This window comes from Giraffa tippelskirchi, chromosome 5 (genome assembly GCF_054371585.1).
Source record: "Giraffa tippelskirchi isolate mGirTip1 chromosome 5, T2T-mGirTip1v1.2.pri, whole genome shotgun sequence".
Lineage (NCBI taxonomy): Eukaryota > Metazoa > Chordata > Mammalia > Artiodactyla > Giraffidae > Giraffa > Giraffa tippelskirchi.
The window spans coordinates 65,462,926-65,476,126 of record NC_137279.1 but is presented as its reverse complement, the minus strand read 5'-3'; the positions used below and the strand labels follow the sequence as shown (position 1 = coordinate 65,476,126).

General features: G+C 41.1%; 1 long non-coding RNA gene across 6 annotated transcripts in view; it reads left to right on the top strand.

The window, feature by feature from the left end:
- The window catches only part of LOC145506221 (uncharacterized), a 527,653-nt gene that overhangs the window by 255,574 nt on the left and 258,878 nt on the right, over positions 1 to 13,201 (top strand). For all 6 annotated transcript variants that reach the window (XR_014053639.1, XR_014053635.1, XR_014053637.1 and 3 more), the window contains one exon: positions 6,686 to 6,801. This is a non-coding gene — a long non-coding RNA (uncharacterized LOC145506221). The remainder of the gene's footprint in view (positions 1 to 6,685; positions 6,802 to 13,201) is intronic.

The window sequence follows — 13,201 nt, the reverse complement described above, 5'->3', positions numbered from 1 at the left end:
TCATCTGTAATTTTCTTTTTTTTTTAAGTTCTTGGATTTTGGCAACTGTTTTCTTCACCAGGTTAGGAAGGTTTTCAGCCATTATGTTTTCAGATGTTTTCTGTTGTGTTTCTTTTTTTCTCTCCTTCTGGGACCCCTATCATGTGAATGTTAGCACACTTGATGTTGTCCTAGAGGACCCTTAAACTATCCTCATTTTTTGGATTCTTTTTTTTTTTTCGCTGTTCCAGTATGTTAATTTCCATTTCCTATCCTCCAGATTGCTGATCTGTTCTTCTGCATCCTCTAATCTGCTGTTGATTCCCTGGAGTGTTGTTTTCATTTCAGCTATTGTATTCTTAGTTCTGATTGGTTCTTTTTTATATTTTCTATCTCTTTGCTGAAGTTCTCACTGAGTTCATCCATTCTTCCAAGTTCAGTTAGAATCTTTATGAATATTTGTTTCGACTCTTTACCTGGTAAGTTTTATAGTTCCATATTGTTTAGTTCCTTTTCTGAAACTTTGTCTTGTTTCTTTTGTTTGGAAGGTATTAGTTTTGTCTCCTCATTTTGCTTAACTCTGTGTTTATTTCTATGTATTAGCCATATGAGGTATATCTCCCAGTCTTTAAAGAGTAGCCTTATGTAGATGTTGTCCTGTGGCACCCGCTGACACAGTCCCCTGGTCACCAGAGCCAGCTGTTCCAGATGTATCCCTTGTGTGGGCTGTGTGTGTCCTTTTGCTGTGGTTGGGCTGTGATTGCTGCAGGCATGCTGGTTGGCAGGGTTGGCTCTCAGGCCAGCTGGCTGAGAGGTCTGCATGTGATTGCTGTGAGCTTGTTGAAATGTGGGACTGGCCCCCACTGTGACTGGCTCTGAAGCCTTGCTATGGCCGTTGTGAACATGCTGTGGTTGGGGGCTGACCCTCTGGGACAGCTGCTTTGGAGGGGCCCCTGATGCTGGTAGAGCACACTTGCTGGGTGGGATGGGCTGTGAGCCACTTTGGGGAGGCCCACTGGGATGGGCGTGTTGACCAGGCGAGAACACCTTGGGAGAACACCTGAGCGGGAGCATTTTTTTAACCAAGATGATGGAAAGTAACAGAAACGGCACCCTCCAGCACCAGGCCAGGCAGGTAGAAAGAGAGCAAAAGAAAATGGCACCCACCAGTGCTTCTGTCATGAACAAAGTTTTACCGGATCCCTGCCACTCTAGCACACTCCCTAAATTAGTCAGTTGACCTCCTTGTCTGACCCAGGCAGTTTTCAAGTTGCTTCTTCTGTGCTAAGACACAGTGTGAGTCTGTGCAGGAGCAGAATTCTGCTCTTCAGGAGCAGAATCTTGGTTTTCCACAGCCTTGTGGCTCTCCCTGATATAAGTCCCACTGGTTTTCAAGGTCTCATGTGAAGGGGCTCATCTTTCCTGTGCAGGTCCCCTGAGCTGGGGAGCCCAGTGTGAAGCGTGGACCCCTTGTTCCTCAGGGGACGTCTGTGATTATGACGTTCCCCGCCCCCACCCCAACCTGTGGGCCACTGCATCGGGAGTGTGTGTTGTGACTAGACTGCATCTCTTCTCTTTCTACCCATCTCCATATGGCCTTTTCTTTATATCCTTAATTGTAGAAAATCTGTGCTGCTCGTCCTCAGGCTGTTCTCAGAGATAATTGTTCTATGTGTGGTTGTGGTTCGTTGTGTCTGTGGAGGGAGGTGCACTCAGGAGCCTCCTACTCTGCCATCTTGATCCACCAGAGGTGAAGACTGTCACTTTAAAAGGATGACAAATTATTAACCTTTGACTGGCTTTTTATTTAGAAATTTATGAGGTTAGTGAGTGGAAAAAGGGCATTTCTTGTGCAGGAAACCATAGAGTGGAGAAAAGTCACATAGATCTAAGGGGCTTATAAGCATTTTATAATGGCTAGACCATACTGTTTGTGTGTATGCGTTTGTGTGCCAACACGCAGCTGTGGGGGGTGGGGAAAGGGGAGAGAGGGACAGAGGGAGAAGGCATGAAAGAGCCAGTAAATGCTGAGGTTAGAGTGGTTTGCAAGGGTAACAGCTCTGAAGAGACATGTATCATGGAAGAGACAATGAGTTATTGAAAACTGGACCACACTTAGAGTGTTCTTGATGGGACTCACCTCAGAGAGAAGGGTATTTCCATCATTCAGAAGAAAACTGTGGCAATCCAAGCAAGAGTGGTAGAAACCATATCTAAGGCAGTCACGATGGAAAACTGAAGACAGCGTCATAAGACATTTAAAGTAGAACAGATGAGACTTTATTACTAACAGGTCTTGGGGACAGGAGAGGAATGAGTCTTGAATGACCTCTGGAGTTCTGGCTAAGGTGACTGGAGAGTATCATTTACTTCACAAATAATTATATATTGATGTGTCAAACTCTTTGCCAGCCTTTCTGAAAGGTTGTAGGTACACAAGGGTAGCTGAGAACTTACTGGAAGAGAAAGGTAAGTGAACATACACATATATTACAGTTGGTAAGTGATGCAGTTCATCCTGAAAAAGAATCCAGGAGAAAAAGAAAGCAGAGATGAATTATAAGGAGAAAAAGTGGCATTTAGTTATAGACACAAAAAGATCAGGAGAGCTCTGGAACTGCCGAGTGGGAACTGAGAAATATACGGAGAGGCAGCCAGGACATGGAGCATAAGAATCCACCTTGGAATCAGAAATACCTGGGCTTGAATTGGGCTCCTGGGCCTGCCTGGCTCCATCAGTTGTTAGGTTTATGACGTCAGGTTTCATCATCTGGTTTATGATTTCGGTTTCATCATCCAGGTTTATGATTTCAGTTTCATCATCTGAAAAATGGGATTCAGTTCAGTTCAGTTCAGTCACTCAGTTGTGTCCGACTCTCTGCGAACCCATGAATTGCAGCACGCCAGGCCTCTCTGTCCATCACCAACTCCCGGAGTCTACCCAAACCCATATTCATCGAGTCGGTGATGCCATCCAACCATCTCATCCTCTGTCGTCCCCTTCTCCTCCCGCCCCCAATCCTACCCAGCATTAAGGTCTTTTCCAATGAGTCAACTCTTCGCATGAGGTGGCCAAAGTATTGGAGTTTCAGCTTCAACATCAGACCTTCCAATGAACACCCCGGATTGATCTCATTTAGGATGGATTGATTGGATCTCCTTGCAGTCCAAGGGACTCTCAAGAGTCTTCTCCAACACCACAGTTCAAAAGCATCAATTCTGCGGCGCTCAGCTTTCTTCACCGTCCAACTCTCACATCCATACATGACCACTGGAAAAACCATAGCCTTGACTAGACGGACTTTTGTTGGCAAAGTAATGTCTCTGCTTTTAAATATGCTATCTAGGTTGGCCATAACCTTCCTTCCAAGGAGTAAGCGTCTTTTAATTTCATGGCTGCAGTCACCATCAGCAGTGATTCTGGAGCCCAAAAAAATAAAGTCTGACACTGTTTCCACTGTTTCCCCATCTATTTCCCATGGAGTGATGGGACCAGATGCCATGATCTCAGTTTTCTGAACGTTGAGCTTTAAGCCAACTTTTTCACTCTCCTCTTTCACCTTCATCAAGAGGCTCTTTAGTTCTTCTTCACTCTCTGCCATAAGGGTGGTGTCATCCGCATATCTGAGGTTATTGATATTTCTCCTGGCAATCTTGATTCCAGCTTGTGTTTCTTCCAGCCCAGCGTTTCTTCTGATGTACTCTGCATATAAGTTAAATAAGCAGGGTGACAATATACAGCCTTGACGTCCTCCTTTTCCTATTTGGAACCAGTCTGTGGTTCCATGTCCAGTTCTAACTGTTGCTTCCTGACCTGAATACAGGTTTCTCAAGAGACAGGTCAGATGGTCTGGTATTCCCATCTCTTTCAGAATTTTCCACAGTTTATTGTGATCCACACAGTCAAAGGCTCTGGCATAGTCAATAAAGCAGAAATAGATGTTTTTCTGGAACTCTCTTGCTTTTTTGATGATCCAGCAGATATTGGCAATTTGATCTCTGGTTCCTCTGCCTTTTCTAAAACCAGTTTGAACATCTGGAAGTTCACGGTTCACGTATTGCTGAAGCCTGGCTTGGAGAATTTTGAGCATTACTTTACTAGCATGTGAGATGAGTGCAATTGTGCGGTAGTTTGAGCATTCTTTGGCATTGCGTTTGTTTGGGATTGGAATGAAAACTGACCTTTTCCAATCTTGTGGCCACTGCTGAGTTTTCCAAATTTGCTGGCATATCGAGTGCAGCACTTTCACAGCATCACCTTTGAGGATTAGTTCCAAAAATTCAGATTATTCAGTTCAGTTTATCTGAATAATTTTCTTGCTTTTTGGAAGACAGGGAATTATTACTAAAGATAGTAATGTCTTTCAAAATTAAGTCTTTATGTTTTTTCCCTTAAAATATGCATATATCAATAACTGTTACATATTGCATACAAAGAACTCTCTAACTTGTCCATCTTTAGAATGATGACTGTGGCCATCCTTACAATATAATTTAACAATGTCAGTATCTCGTTTGAGATTTATTTTAAAAATCAGTCATTATTTAGTCACAAAAGAGTCTCCTCAATTTCAGAGGCTGAGTTGTAAGCATGTGATTGAAAGAAGTTGCAATTTTGGTCTTTAATCGGCAAAATCTCATTTGATTTATGGGAAAATCGGGTATTTCAGAGTCAGAATGTTCCTAGGTTTAGTTCTGGCTTGGTTTCCTGGTTCCTTGAGGGAACTTGGACAAGTTTCTAATCTCTCTGAACCTCAGTTTTCTCAAGCTTAAATTGTAGTTAATAATAACTTCATTGCACATTTATACTCTTGCCTGGAAAATCCCATGGATGGAGGAGCCTGGTAGGCTGCAGTCCCTGGGGTCGCGAAGAGTCTGACACGACTGAGCGACTTCACTTTCACTTTTCACTTTCCTGCATTGAAGAAGGAAATGGCAACCCACTCCAGTGTTCTTGCCTGGAGAATCCCAGGGATGGGGGAGCCTGGTGGGCTGCCGTCTGTGGGGTCGCATGGAGTCGGACACGACTAAAGCGACTTAGCAGCAGCAGCAGCAGTGTATTTATAAGACTAAAATGAGATGAGAAATACAAAATGACCATCACAGTGCCTGGCACCTAGTAGTGTCCAAGTTCTTTCCCTGGACACAGCACCTCAGCATCTTTTTTCTGTTTCTTCTTCTCAAAGAATAAGTATCGATGTCACTTTTCACCAATCCTCTGAGTTAATAATCACATTCATTTGCGGCAACTGTGGAAACAAACTGCCACACTAAGACACAGAATTTGAGCTAGCACGTGTAGTCCAATTTTAGGTTTAGTTGCTTTGGATGTAACTTGCGTATGAGTCACTGCAGGGCTGGGGTGCTAGCAGACAGCCTTACAGCCTAAGAACAGACTGTATTTACCTTGACTGTCTTTTATTATCCCTCTTACTAGCAGAGGTCAGTGAGAAAGAGCTCAGTTACTGCTGCTGCCAGAAAAACACATCTAAGTGTCTAATAATATAGCTAAATGCATTATTAATTAGAAGCAGCAAGGCAAGCTATAATCCTGTCAAGAAGTCAAATGATACAGTAGGTTTTCCCACCTCCTAGGGAAGCCCTCTTTCTGTATACCATTCCTTTTAAAGAGTAAGTTTCAAACTAAGTATGTTTATAGATCTGGCAGGCTCTTTTCTTGTATTGAAAAGTTTCCTTTCCTTATTAAGAGTGGAAGCTCTCTAATGAAGGGTATTTATCACTGTTAGTGCTGCTTATTTACTATCATAGCACTTCTGCATGCAGCTTATTTCTTCATTTCCCCTTCCTCCCTTCTGGCACTTGCCATCTGAGACCGCTGCTCCCCTGCATTTACAACATGGCTTCTCTTGGTTTACCTTAGCCTGTTTCATTTTATTTTTCTTTTGTATTCCATCTGCAGCTTTCCTCCATTTTTGTTCTCACATGCCATTACTCTCTAAAATCCCACACTCTGTCTGAATAACACCCCTTTTAGGCTCATGGTGACCTGCCAGTTACAGTGGTCTGGGCATCTGATCTATCAACTCACTTCACGCTGCACCTCTGTAGGGCAGTTCCAATTACTACCTGCTACTGAATTTTTGTTTGCATGTTAGGACCCCACCACTCAACCACGGGCCCATGTGCTCTTTGGCTCTCACCACTCTCCTTCCCTATACATGAGGGATAAAAATGCACTGTGGTAGGATTGTTTTGAGGCTCAAGTAAAATAATGGATATCAATATTTTTCCTGAACTCTGCAGACTTCACTGATTTTTGAAAAGGAGTTATTCTTTCTAAGCTATTCTGCCCATAAAGTGTTCAAATTTGAAAATACCACTGGTCAAGTCCTTTTAGTAAACATATCTCTTTGTAGTTAGGTAAATGATCTAACCCCCTAAGTGACTGGTTCCTAGTTTTAAGAAAAACCATAGGACAAAGTGACTGTGATAGGTGCCAGATGTTGGGTAGTGTCTTCAGAAAGTGGCAAATGCTGCTACATGTGTGGCTGACAGATTTTTTTTTAATGACCACAGATGAGAAAGATGCTGCTTGTTAGAATAGATAAAATACACTCATGATTTCCTACTTTATTTTCCCTAAGTTCGTTAGCTGTAGAGCCTAGATTCCTTCAGCACTTTCTTTCTTTGGTTTTTGTTGTTTCTAAGGACATTTTTCACTATTTGTCCACACCTGTTCCTCCAGGCTTTCAAACTGAAGATGCAGCTGTTACTACTGACTGGCCATGGCTGTGGTCCTGAGCCTGGGTCTCCTGCTCATTTTCCACCCAGGACAGTGGTGAGAGCATGGGATGCTGCACGGTGAGTACCATGACCTCCAGCCTCTTGCCAGGCTGATAGTTTGGCTCCTCTTCAGTCTCCTGCCTTTGCTTTCATGAATATATGCTGACTACTCAGTATGTGTATTTCAGTTCCTGGCTTAAACATTGTATTTGCTAACTAAAGAGAAGACGATTCCTCTTATTATTGGAACTTCGGCATCATTACATCAATCAGTTGCCTGGTAATTCTTTCTAGAAGAGACCTACACCTCAATGATGTTTTAAACCCACTTGTATGAGTTTATTAGCAGCAGGGCCTAGTGATAGCCACGACAATGTGACAGTGATCTTCCATGTTAAAACTGTTTGTGTAGGTAGTGGCATTTTATACTTGAATGCATATTTTACTATATTTATTGTGCATTTACTTGCTATTTAGCTTGTTCGTGGGAGTCTGTACTTATTGTGGTTATGGTATTGGTTAGAAAAATCTTGATTCTAGTCAAGAGGCCCTGAAAAGGTTATTTAACTTCTCAAAGCTTTGGTGTCAGCCTCAATTAGGGTTGTTAGGACAAAGGAGCACATAAACTATATGGTGAAGATCCCCTGACCCTTCTCCAGCTGTCCCCATTCTACCTATATCATATTATTTTCTTTCCCTTTCTTTGTAGCGCGTGTCATAATCTGATGTCATATTCTTTATTTGGTAACGGTTTATATTTGGTAATAATTTATACCAAGACAATGCAAGCTCCATGCAGGTAGCCATGTCTTCTGCTTGGCTTATTGGTGCATCTCAGGTTCTCTTTTGAGAATCACATTGACATTTGACAGGTGCTCTGTACCTGTTGAATGAATGAATAATGTAACCAAACACTTGGCACAATATCCACAATATCCACAGAGTAACTCAATAAATGATCATTATCATTACTGTAAATATGATGAGCTTACAATGAGAATTTAAGAGTCATTTGTATGTTATTTTTTTCTCTAAGGTTAATGTAAGTGCTTTGGGTTTCTACCCTCTGCTTTCCTGTTAAACAATCTCTGCTCAGGGACTCAGCCATACTAACAACCCCCATATCTGCATTTCTGCCTCCCTCTGGATTCCCAGGTGTGGCTTGTGGACACAGGTCTCATTCATCAAGTCTCTCAGTCCTGCTCACCTTTCACAGGCTGCCTCTATTTGTTCATGGCACTGTACCAGCCCTGATGCTCAAATTAGGATCTTCAGATCAGCCTTGATCTTGCTCTGATCGCCCTTGTCTAACCAGTTCACAGTTTCTCCCTCAAAAACATCTCTCTTTTCTTCACTTGCCTAGCTCTGACTATATTGCTTCTCATCTGGACTTTGAAGGCAGTTTCATAATATGATTAAATTTTATTGAACACAGTGTCAAGACTTGATATACATTTAAATATAGCGAAGCCTATGAGGTGAATTAAAGTGAAGTGAAAGTGGCTCAGTCGTGTCCAGCTCTTTGTGATCCCACGAACTGCAAACTGCCAGGCTCTTCTGTCCATGAGATTTCCTCAGCAAGAATACTGAAGTGGATTGCCATTTCCTTCTCTAGGAGATCTTCCTGACACAGGAATTGAACCTGGGTCTCCTACCTTGGAGGCAAATTCTTTATTGTCTGAGCCACCAGGGATGGGGTATATGTTATTAATGTTATTGTCGTTATCATTTTACAGATGCACAGAAAAAAAGTTCAGTGAGGTTAAGTAGCTTCTTAAATTCCCAAAGTCACTCACAGTTGAGTCTGAGCTTAGATCTGATTTCAAAGCCTCCACCAGCTCTTGTACCTTCCTCATTGCTGCTGAATTCCCCATCCTGAGCCCTTGTTTCTGTCTACACTGCCTCTCCCCCTTCCTCTGAATGTTTCCTTAATCACTCTTCAAGAATCATCTTACACAGCATCTCTTCACCTCTTTCCAAATTCTCCAAGGTAGAAACAGATGCTTCTGCTGGGGTTCCACAGCACTATGTCAGACGTCAACCTTGGCCATTATTTTGCATTTTAATTGTCAGCTTACATGTCCTTCAGAGCAGAAACATCATCTAATTAATGTCTGTATGTATAGTATCTGTACTCAGTAGGAACTGGATAGGCTTTTGATTAAAGGAATGATTCTATAAATATTATTTGTTGCAGAATATAATTCTTGATATTTTATTTTTATAGGAATGCTGTTCATTTTTTTCTATTAAAATGTGAAATTAATGGTTGGAAATAACTGCCTTTTTTTCAATCATTCAATATCTCTTTATTTAGTGAGAATTCATATTTCAGAATAGCCTGAACAGGCAGATTTTTTTCTTGTATATTTTATTATTATTATTATTAGTTTTTACTGAGGTATAGTTGACATATGGAGAAGGGAATGGCAACCCACTCCAGTATTCTTGTCTGGAGAATCCCATGGACAGAGGAGCCTGGTGGGCTACAGTCCATAGGGTCACAGAGAGTCAGACATGACTGAAGCGATTTAGCACAGCACAGCACATAGTTGACTTACAATATTATATTACATTCAGGTGTACAATATTAGGGATTCAAAATTTTAATACATTACACTCCATTTGAAGTTATCATAAAGTGTTGGTAATATTCTCTATGCTGTTCAATATATTCTTATAGCTTATTTATTTTATACATAGTAGTTTGTACATCTTAGGCAGTGACAACCCATTGCAGTATTCTTGCCTGAAAAATCCCTTTGACAGAGGAGCCTGGAAGGCTACAGTCCAAAGGGTCACAAAGAGTCAGACACAACTGAGCGACAGCACAGCACAGTCTGTACCTCTTAGTACTTGCTTTTTAAACTGACTCCCCTTCCCCTTTTGGTTTTCTATTAGCAACATAAGGAGATTTTAATAAGAAATTCTTTTCCACTTGTCCTCCAAGTTCCCACTTGTGTTTGGTATGTGATGACCTCTATTTATCCTGATATCTTTGTTCTCTCAGCCTTTTTTCCAGTTCGACCCTATATGCCTGTGCCTATTTGCCCTGAGTTTTGCTTTCTGCTGATCAACAGGTAATATGTCAGCACTAGTGTTTCATTCTTCCCTTAAAACGTGAATTCAGATGCCATTTTTAATCTTTTATGCTCATGATGGAAATTTCAGGGCCTAGATATGGGAAGACTATTTTGGGGCTGTGGAAACTTATGATTTTCTTCAAATCACACCCTATTATGTGTTTGGAAAAAGCTTTGTACATTTCTTTTCTGTAATCATCCTTCTAAAATTGGTTAAAAAGTCTGCTGTAGTTGATGAAACTATGGTGTGACTGATAAACTATAAACAGGAAAGTGTTAATCTCTGCCAAGATGCTTGAATCTGAATTGTACAAATCTTTGTTGTTATCTTTTTTAGAGAAGATAAGACTTTATTTTTTATGAGGAAACAATGAAGTCTTATCCTGTGTCTCCAAAATTTGAAAATATATATCTAAAAATGGGAAAAAATTATAAATACATCCAGGTTCTTGTATCAGAAATTTAATATATGTTTTAAGTTTATTAATCTGAAAATACTGAGGATAAAACAAATGTGTAAAAATGCATGAACATATCCACATAGCCATTTGAGAAATATCATCAATTTTTTAATTATTTTAATAAAATGAAATATTTATTATTTTTTTGAATTCTAAGAAAAACAAGCAAGATTTAAAATATTAAGTTAAAATAAAACTCCTAGAGGAAAACATAGGCAAAACACTCTCCGACATAAATCACAGCAGGATCCTCCATGACCCACCTCCTAGAATATTGGAAATAAAAGCAAAAATAAACAAATGGGACCTAATTAAAATTAAAAGCTTTTGCACAACAAAGGAAACTATAAACAAGGTGAAAAGACAGCCTTCAGAATGGGAGAAAATAATAGCAAATGAAGCAACAGACAAACAATTAATATCAAAAATATACAAGCAACTTCTGCAGCTGAATTCCCGAAAAATAAACGACCCAATCAAAAAATGGGCCAAAGAACTAAACAGACATTTCTCCAAAGAAGACATACAGATGGCTAACAAACACATGAAAAGATGCTCAACATCACTCATTATTAGAGAAATGCAAATCAAAACCACAATGAGGTATCATTTCACACCAGTCAGAATGGCTGCTATCCAAAAGTCTACAAGCAATAAATGCTGGAGAGGGTGTGGAGAAAAGGGAACCCTCTTACACTGTTGGTGGGAATGCAAACTAGTACAGCCACTATGGAGAACAGTGTGGAGATTCCTTAAAAAACTGGGAATACAACTGCCATATGACCCAGCAATCCCACTGCTGGGCATATACACCGAGGAAACCAGAATTGAAAGAGACGCGTGTACCCCAATGTTCATCGCAGCACTGTTTACAATAGCCAGGACATGGAAGCAACCTAGATGTCCATCAGCAGACGAATGGATAAGGAAGCTGTGGTACATATACACAATGGAATATTACTCAGCCATTAAAAAAAATACATTTGAATCGGTTCTACTGAGATGGATGAAACTGGAGCCCATTATACAGAGTGAAGTAAGCCAGAAAGAAAAACAACAATACAGTATACTAATGCATATATATGGAATTTGAAAGATGGTAACGATAACCCTATATGCGAGACAGAATAAGAGACACAGATGCATGGAACAATTTTATGGACTCTGAGGGAGAAGGTGAGGGTGGGACGTTCTGGGAGAATAGCATTGAAACATGTATATTATCATATGTGAAACAGAACACCATTCCATGTTCGATGCATGAGACAAGGGCTCAGGGCCGGGGCAATGGGATGATCCAGAAGGATGGGATGGGGAGGGAGGTGGGTGGGGGGTCCAGGAGGGGGAACACATGTAAACCCATGGCTGATTCATGTCAATATATGGCAAAAACTATTGCAATGTTGTGAAGTGATTGGCCCCCAACTAAAATAAATAAATTTATAAAAAAAATAAAAAAATAAAAAAAAAATAAAATAAAATATTAAGTTAAAATAGTATGAAAGCTATTTTAACTGTCAGTCACATGAAACATATACTTCCATATATTCTTGAACAGATGGCACTTTAAATTCCCTGTTCCTAAGTAAAAAAATTTAAAACTCCCTCAACTGGTGTTAAACACAGAATAGTTCATTATCCACTTCCCCATGAAAATGTCAATTTTGGGGGAAATTACTTTTCAGAATGAGTTCAAACTTGAAGGAAATGATGAATACGGTAGTAATCAGAGGTATTAAAGCATACCGCATGTGGTTCACTCCATCAACTAGTCCCGTGTCTTTAGTTTATAGATAAGGAAACTGAGGTCTGTTGGTACTAGAGGTGCAGAAACTTCAGATGCATGAACAGATACTAGCCCAGTGGCTTTGGCCAAAACTTTCTGTTTCTTCTTACCAGGTAGCACTGGGTCTCCCCAGCATGAGGTGAACATGCCATGAGGGCTGGGCTGCTGCTGCTACTGCTACTAAGTCGCTTCAGTCGTGTCCGACTCTGTGCGACCCCATAGATGGCAGCCCACCAGGCTTCCCCGTCCCTGAGATTCTCCAGGCAAGAACACTGGAGTGGGTTGCCATTGCCTTCTGCTGAAGGCTGGGCAGAGGAACTCTATATAGAAGGTAATGTCAGCACACAACAGCCTTATCCTATATTGGAATACAAGGGGGGAAATAAGTAGCAAACGATGCTGGTTATTCTATTTGTTAGTTACATTAGTGTCTGGATGATCTAGTATAATTGCATGAGAAGGGATTAAGGTGTCCTGAAACAACGTCTCAAGGGCATGGATGTATGACTTTTCTGACTTGCCCGTCAGTTCAGTTCAGTTGCTCAGTCATGTCTGAATCTTTGCGACCCCATGAACTGCAGCACATCAGGCCTCCCTGTCCATCACCAACTCCCGGAGTCCATCCAAACCCATGTCCGTTGAGTCGGTGATGCCATCCAACCATCTCATCCTCTGTCATCCCCTTCTACTCCTGCCCTCAATCTTTCCCAGCATCAGGGTCTTTTCACATGAGTCAGCTCTTCACATAAGGTGGCCAAAGTATTGGAGTTTCAGCTTCAACAGCAGTCCTTCCAATGAACACCGAGGACTGATCTCCTTTAGGATGGAATGATTGGATCTCCTTGCAGTCCAAGGCACTCTCAAGAGTCTTTTCCAACACCACAGTTCAAAAGCATCAATTCTTAGGCGCTCAGCTTTCTTTATAGTCCAACTCTCACATCCATACATGACCACTGGAAAAACCATTGCCTGACTAGACGGACCTTTGTTGGCAAAGTAATGTCTCTGCTTTTAAATATTCTGTCTAGGTTGGTCATAACTTTCCTTCCAAGGAGTAAGCATCTTTTAATTTTGTGGCTGCAATCACCATTTGCAGCGATCTAGGAGCCCAAAAAAATCAAGTCAGCCACTGTTTCCACTGTTTCCCA